At 46.1% G+C, this 8,426-nt stretch overlaps 1 long non-coding RNA gene across 1 annotated transcript; it reads right to left on the minus strand.

Annotated features, from left to right (window-relative positions):
* Positions 1-234: 234 nt before the first annotated feature.
* Positions 235-7,017, minus strand: LOC116093890. Its single transcript, XR_004119877.1, has 3 exons — positions 2,703-7,017; positions 2,031-2,434; positions 235-530 (listed from the first exon to the last, which is right to left on the minus strand). It is a non-coding gene; the product is annotated as an uncharacterized LOC116093890 (long non-coding RNA).
* Positions 7,018-8,426: the final 1,409 nt, after the last annotated feature.

An 8,426-nucleotide genomic window follows, 5' to 3' on the forward strand; every position in this document is an offset into this window, starting at 1 on the left:
ACCCCGATTGCTCAGCCCCTGCTCTCTCTGGCCCGAAGATTTATTTATTATTATACATAAGTACACGGTAGCTGTCTTCAGACTCACCAGAAGAGGGTGTCAGATCTCATTATGGGTGGTTGTGACCCACCATGTGGTTGCTGGGATTTGAACTCAGGACCTCTGGAAGAGCAGTCGGTGCTCTTACCCGCTGAGTCATCTCACCAGTCCTCAAATTGCTTTTTTAAGACACTAAATTTTGTCCTGCTTTGCTTTGCAGATATGATGCCTGTCTCTCAGATCCATCCTAACCATAGACACAGTCATTGCATGCTTCTGACATTGGGTAGTGGCTGAAAGTCCACCATTGTCGATGCAGATCTCCTCACATGAAGGGCTCCAGGCCATCTGTGCAGTAATCACAGACTCATACCCCAGGAGAAGGTTTATTATCTTTCACTCCATACGTGTGTGGTAAGTGCCTGCTTCACAATAAGGACTGTGCTAGAATTAAGCAAAGCTTCCATTATAGTCATAGCTCTCAGGGAATACTGTATGGTGGGAGAGACAAACAAGAGACATATAATGAAGCTCTGATGAAAAGGACCTGGATGCATTTAGAAAAAAAAAAAATGAACAAAAGAACAGGTGTAAGTTTGAGAAGAGCAGAGTCAGGTCAGGGCCCTCTGAGAAAGCGACGTGTAGGTTCCATCTTGAAGACTGGGAAAGCACAGGCAATGGAAAGTTTACTGTCATCACACAGTAAGCTCCTTTGGTGGGGCCTTGAAGCCAGAAATGACTTTCTTTCTTTTCGTTTCTTTTTTCTCTTTAAATCATTTATTTTTATTGTATGTGCATTGGTGTTTGAGGGTGTTGGATACCCTGGAACTGAGTTGCAGACAGTTGTGAACTGACATGTGGTTGCTGGGAATTGAACTCAAGACCTTTGGAAGAGCAGTCAATGCTCTTAACCACTGAGCCATCTCTCCAGCCCCAGAGAGAACTTTCTAGGTGGAATAATCTTGTTCAGCTTTGCTCTGAGCAGTGGGTATTTTCCAGGTCTTTCTACCTGTTTTTCATCTTGTTTGAACTGGTGTCACCAGGCCCAGGTCTTCTCTCGGTGTTATCAGAAGCCTCAAAGGCATAGCTTAATGGTGCTAACACACCCCAGCCCTGCTTATCAGTCTGTTGCTATGGTTTAGGTATGGCTATGTAGCTCTCAGTCTTAAATGGGATTTATTGATCAAACCCCTCCTACTAAGGCTCAGGGATCTACTTGGAAGAGTCAATGGATTCTTAGAGCCAGAAGTGATGGATAAATCCAAGGACACAGTGTCCTCCAGATACAACAGGACTGATGGACATGTGAACTCACAGAGGCTGTGGCAGCAGGCACGGGGCCTGCACAGGTTTAAGTCAGACAGAATCTCAGAGCAAGGAAGAAGAGGACACAAGGTCCCGCCCCTAATCAAGAAGCTATCTGCAGTTGATACCTACTAAGGGAGGGAAAAAATTAACCTTCTCCAGTGGAATGACACTGGGTATTCCGGCCACACTCCCAAGCAGGCTCCATGCTCAAGAGTCGTTGGCCAATAGACACCAAATAGACTTGATGTTTTATGAGTGCTTTTTGTTTTGGTGTTCCTGTCTTTTTCTTTTTAGCTTTTAGTTTAGTTTAGTTTTGTTTTGTTTCAAGAAACAGAGAAAGGACATGGTGGTAGGAGGGTAGAGGGATGGGAGGCCCTCGGCCCTCATTGTAAGGGATGCTGTTAAAGCAAGACAAAGGAAACGAATCCATTTAACACTTCCCGTACGAAGAAGGTCACGTGGACAAGCCCACACCCACCAGGCAGAGAACACTCTTCTGACGCAGAGAAGGAGGGGTGCACATGCTCCCTCTGGGAGAAATCTAGTATGTCAGCTGACCCCAGGGTACCCTCAGCTCTTGTAACTGTTACCGAGTGCCTGTGTTTTATCAGTCAATTGCCTTTCTATATTGTACCTGACCGGGCATTCCCCACACTTGAATCTGGGTTGGTCCCTTCACCTACCCTTCAGCCATGTCTGCCAGTCCTTGCCAAAGCTGTCCTCGCATGGTTCTCCATTTTGTCTGACTAATTGCATCATGCTTAGCTGTCTCTGCTGCTTGCACTCAGCTGTGGCAAGACAATTTGCTGGAGACGTAGGGATCTGGAAAAAAAAATATTCTATGGAGGAAAAGAAAATCATTTAGGCTAATTAAAACACTAAAGAATAATTGGATTGGAACAGGATCATAAAACTTACTTACCTTATTGGGATATCATGAAACCTAGCTAGTCAGTATTCATGGCTTGAGTGACAAAAGAAAAATTGTTATTGATTTACATATAACCTGTCTGTTGTGTCTTCTAAAAGCCTCTGTAGCTTCTATATATCAGGGGAGGATGAAACCAAATGTCTATTCCTCTTGGATCTATTATTAAAAAAAAAAAAACAATAAGAGAACACATCAGTGGTACAAAGATAGTGCTTCCCTTGGCTGTGGGTGGAAAAGAGAGATCTGGCTCTGCAGCTAGACATCATGAAGGACTGCCCTGCAGTCTGTAAACACCATCGAGTCCACAGAGCACGGATCGTCAGATTTTTGATGAGTACTGTGAAAGGGCATCAGTTTCATTTCCTCTGGTTTGTTTTGGTTCTATCCTAGCCCCTCTCCTCAACCCCATGAGAGATGGTCTCACCGTAAATTGTGGCCTGCTCTCAGTTCTGGTCGCTCGGAGCCTGTGTTTTCCTTAGGCAATCTTCCATCCATCTTGCAACTTCTGAGCCCGAACTTCTGAGTTTACCCAAGCAGAAGCAAGAGCAGGGGCTGAGCCCCTCTGTTATGTCTCTCATTGGTGATGCCAGCAAAAGGGTTGTCGGGAAGGGGCCTGGCATTATTCTCTTCATTAGTGGAGGTGAAGAACCAGGCTGCCTCCATCTTAGGCTTAAAAGCTACCTTATAGGAAAGACAAACTAGGTTCATTCCTGTTTATGACTAAACCCGTTTCTCCAGGACTGAACCTGTAACCTCAACCCAAATGGTTCTGTCCTGCCTGTTCTAGGAATGGTGCTCACGTCTTGGTTCTGAGACCCCTGATGACTAGTTTGCTATGACTTCCTTGTGGTTACCTTGTTTTGACCACCTATTTTATTCTGCTCCTGTATCCTGGCTTATTATCCCTATTTGCAATCCCCCTACCCCTGAGCTCTATAATGGCCTTGTCTTCCTCACATCCAAGGCTGGCCTCTCTAACCTCACCTTAGGGGGAGGCAGGCCATGTACACAGATTAAAAAAGCTCGCTTTAACTAATTTGGCCATGATGATCTCCGGCAGTGATCTTTCTCCACCCATCTTTGGGATTAACCGAGGCAAGGGGAAATGCTATCCTTAAAGTTGAGAAGCAAAAATAGTTTCTTCCCTCCAACTCCCTATGGTCATGTCAGCTGAGAATCATTTTCCTGTGGCTTTTGGTTGTGTGTGTGTGTGTGTGTGTGTGTGTGTGTGTGTGTGTGTGTGCATGGGTTCATGGGTGTCTGTGTGTTTGTTTTGTTTTTCCATGGGGCATTAGGGAATTGGGCTCTGGTCTTCAAGCTTGTGAGACTTTACCAATGGAGCTGTATGTCTAGATCTTTAGCGAAGTCGCTTGAGATGCCCATTGTACTGGCTGCCTACAGCTGCTGTGAAGTTTAAATAGGGCAGCGAGTGTGGAGTGCTGTCAAGAGCTGGTTAAGTGTTCATGAAATACCATCTATCTGAACTCACCAAGCTCTCATGGAGAACTCCGAACCCATGTTCACACAGATGGCCTTGGTTAAATCCACTGGGTCACAAAATGACTCAAAAAGATGTGAATGTGAGAAAGGGATTTATAGAGGGTGGGAGACAGGGTGAAGAGGGAGATAAAAGAAGGTAAAGGTGACAGAAATCAGAATGAGCCATGTACAGGGATGAAATTGTCCAAAACCCAAGTTGAATAAGAATTTCTGACTATATTGTCATTGCACAGATGTACAGAGTGTGAATGAGTTCAGAGGGATTGAAGGGACTCCCAGAATATTGTACAGTTCTTGCTTGGCTGCACTATCAATTTTGAGGCACATCATACATAGATTTAGAAGATTTTGCTGCATGTGCCTGGCAGCCTCCCCAGCATTTGGAGTTTATGAATGGCCTCTGGGTTTTAAGTAATCGACTCTCAGGAGACCCTGCCAGAGCCACTAGGCTGGGCTAGGCATAGTAGAGAGGAGAGTTTCTGGTTTCTACAATGGAGGTTCAACTAGGAGGGGTCCCACTTAACTGTGGCAGATTTAAGAGGGTACAAATACAAGGTAAGGTAAGGAACAAGAGGAAAGGGAACTGGCTTCCTGGAGAAGCACCCTGGACGGCAGACAGCAGGCTGGTGGGGGAGTTGTCATCTATTCAGCTGCCTTGTGAACTTCAGGCTGCAGAAGGGATTCGTCACCGGCCCTGTCCATTCTAAACCTCACAGACTGATCTAATAGTCCACTGGGGAGCCCTCTAGAGCAAGGCCTTGGGAATGGGGAGACTTGGACCAGAGCCCAGGCTCTCCCAGGCTGTGAGTTAGAGCCTTCATTTCTAGTTTTGTGGAGCACAGAGAAGAGGGATATTTCCCTCACAGAGGCCAAGGGGATCGGTGTAAATCACTGGCAACCCAGCATCACTCTGCCGTTCACGCTTAAGTCACTGTGGCTGATAGTGTATCCTTTCTCTAAACTTGCAAGGTTTCTGCTGAGGAGACTTTTGGGGAAAAGGATAAGGAAGAGAGACAAAGGAAGTCCTAGCCAGACACTCCGACCCTTCCTGTGGTTCTTCTGATCACATAAAGCGAATGACGACAAATGGAAGCGGCTGTCAGCCTGTTGGCTTTCTAGTGCAGACACAGGTCTGTCAAGAGTTTGCTGAGTTCCCAGGTTAGTACTATGTGTTCCCTACAACACTAGAGAGAGTTTTTAAGGAGCTTTTGAGGACTAAGGTTGTAAATTAATAGTTGGGTGCCTTGCCCTCAAAAGCAAAGCAGAACAAAGCAAACCCTACAAAACTTTGAACATCTCTGGGAATTAGGGAGATGGCTCAGTCGGCTCAGATGACTTCTGCTGAGCAAGGAGGAGGACCCAAGTTCAAATCCCCAGAGCCTACATACAAAGCTGGGTGCGGTAACTTGTGTCTGAAACTCTAGCTCTGTGGGTGGGCGGAGACAGGAGGATTCTGGGGGTCACTGGCTATTAGTTATCTCCAGGTTTGGTGAGAGACCCTGTTTCAGTGGAACAAGACAGAGATGGGACACTAGAGGTCATCTTCTGGTCTCTACACACTTACACACATGTGTCCATAAACAGACACACGCACACAACCTCCAAATAAATCAATAAAATGAAAAGCATTTGCATTAGAATATACAAATCATTTGTAGGTAGATGGTCTCTGATCCAGATATCCTCAAAGGTTTTTTCCAGCTTGGAAATGTGAGCAGATGACTTCTTTAAGTTCAACAAACTCTGCAGTATAGCATTGTTGGGCTAGGAGGACATCGCTATTCCAACAAAATAAACCAACCGCGGGCCAGTGTGATGGCTCACCAGGCAGAAGCACTTGCTATGCAGGACTGATGGTCTTAGCTAAGTTACCTGGGAAGGATCAGAATCAAGTCCTGAAAGTTGTCCTCTAGCCTCTACAGGTGCAGTGTGGGGCACTCATGCACATGCAGCATGTACATGTCTACACACACACACATACACACACTCACATGCACACACACACACACACACACACACACACACACACACACACGATAAAATGAGGATTAAACTTTAAAAGAACAATTCAAACCCACAAGGTCTGTCCAGCTCAAATTTTGTAATTGAATGAGTTCTATGCTAAGTGTTGTGTAGGACAGTGAGGCAGAAGCGGTAAGCTATTTGCACATCTGACCACAGTTGGCTAAATTTTCCTCTTGCCTGATCGTCCCTTCTACTGTCTTCTTTTCTAGGTGTTCTCTGCTGCGGTCAGTTCTGCTGTTGAACCCTTCCCACATCTTATTAAGTCACCCTTCTATGCTGTTGCGTCTCTTTCTTTCCCTCTCAAGGACATTTTTGTCCTTTAGTCCCCATGCATCCTTGAGTCTCAGCAAGCTCCCCTTAGGGCAGCTCTCTGGACATTGGTGAGCTCAAGTCTGTAGAAATTAAGGTTAAAGTTAGGGTGGGCATACTGTTGGTAGTTAAAGGAACAGTGGGGAGTGGCCATGAAAGGAGGTTGATGGTCATGATTGTGCATCCGATAACCTACAGGAAAACAAGAGGTGCTAACATCAGGGGAGGTGGGGTGGGAGGTAGAGCTCAGGACCCTGCAAGCATCAGGAGACCCAGGAGAGCTGAGCAGAGAGGCTCTTTATTAGCTTCAGGTTCTTATCCAAGCCAGAACAACAGTCTCCAACCCACAGCACTGTTACAAGGACGCTGTGAGATGATGTGTGTGGAGCACTCCAGCAGTGGCTGGCATCCAGTTTATGCCACGGGACACAACTACTTTCTTCTAAATGACATAGTCCTATCCCAGTAAACAGGGCGGTGGAGTGCTTCACCATATAGTGGCAATGAACAAACAGAACTCCCCAAACGAATAAAATCCCCATAAAATCACATAGATTTCGTATTTTCACAAGAGGCAGAGAGCATACTTTTCTATTCCAGTTGACTGTTGGAATGGACTCTTTTTCTGTCTCCTGGGAATATTGTATTGTGTGTACTCCTGCTTGCTCATCAAGGGGCTCATTAGTGATTGGTCTAGAGAACTGAGAGATCAAGGAAATGGGTATAGTCTTTCAGTTTATGACTGGAAGTGATGTAATAAAGTGAGAAACAAAGTTTTGAGAATGTAGAAATAAAGTTTCACAGTAAAATAAGGGGGCCAGTTCCAGCTCCTATAAGCAGCAAACAGTGTAGAAACAAAGTTTTACAGTAGCAAGCAGCAGCTTCAGACACTGAGAAGTGTGTTCCAGAGATAGCCAAGGACATGTTGTAAAAACAAAGTTCTGGTGGTCAGAATGTTGAGACAGAATGACCAGGCCATTCTGACTAAGCTAAGTAAGGCCCAAACAAAAATAACTAGTGGTCGCAATGACGTTACTGTCCACAAAAACAAGATTAGCTGTGGAGAGCTGAGGAGCGCTGCACCTCAAAGATGGCGCAGGTCTCCACCCCCCGCCCCCGCCAGCCAGACAGCGAGCGCTCAAGGAGTAAACAAGCCCTTTCATGGTTATGGGCGGGTCAACTGGCTTGCTTCCGCTGTGTGAGCCAGTAAGATTGTGCCACGTGGCTTTACCTGAGTGGCTGACCATACAGTATTTAACCTGGGGGTTGGCTCTCCCCGGGGTCAGAAGAAGCAGAAGAAGATTGTGAGAAGAATGTAAAAGGTTTCCTGAATAAACTGCAGGAGAAGAGCTCGAGTGTGTTGCGTCATCCTTGCCGGTCAAGGGTGGTCGTTACAGCATGGTGGCCTGCAACGGGGAACACCAGACAAGGAAAAGGCTCAGAACTCCTGCGGTCAGGGCATTGCACTGGAAGGTTCCAGGTAAGTTGGGACAGAATAAGGCCTCCGGAAAGAAGCCTAAAGTCTGCGGAAGTAGCAGACTGAGTAGAAAGCTTGTGGGGTAATGAGCTGAGAGGGTAGAGTTCAAGGAGTAAGTGAACCAAGAGTAAAAATTTTAGTTATGGGATCGTCTCAGGCACGTCCAATTTTGCTGGCTCTTGAGGAGCTGTTGTTAGCTAAGAATTAAAAATAAAAAGGTCAACGTTAGAGAGATTTTTGAGTGAATGTGATACCGTGGCTCCGTGGTTTGCAGTGCCCGGAAACCTTACAGTGCCCTGCTGGGATAGGCTCGGCAGGGACCTAGATTTTGCTTGGGAACAGGGCACCTTGAAACATGGGGTAAGACCAGTTTGGAAAATGGTAAGGAGTTGTTTAGAGGATCAGAGATGTTGTAAAGCAGTCAAGGAGGAAGAATCAGCCTTAGAACAGCTGCAAGAGGAAAAATCTGATAAGGCAGAAAGTGAAAAGGGAGGAAAAAAGAAGGCCCCTCTTTACCCTGATTTAAAATTTTTTGAGGATTCAGAGGACACGGACTCTGAAGGGGAGCTACACGCTCTGATAGAACAATTGGAGAGGACTGTTATGAGGAAAAGGAAAAGGACAAAGCCCCATTGGCAGCAGTTGGTGTAAGCGAAACCGCTGCTGTGCCACCATCTTGTTCAACTCCCCCTCCCTACCTGGAAGCCGTTCAGATGGCTCCACCGGCTCAGCCTGTTCAGCCCCTGAATGTAGGAAGATCTTTTTGACTGGGAGTATGGACGCAGGTGAGATCAGAATTACAATTTGCTTATCCTGTATACCAAGACCCACAGGGGA

The sequence above is a fragment of the Mastomys coucha genome, unplaced genomic scaffold (assembly GCF_008632895.1).
Source record: "Mastomys coucha isolate ucsf_1 unplaced genomic scaffold, UCSF_Mcou_1 pScaffold16, whole genome shotgun sequence".
Classification (NCBI taxonomy): Eukaryota; Metazoa; Chordata; class Mammalia; order Rodentia; family Muridae; genus Mastomys; species Mastomys coucha.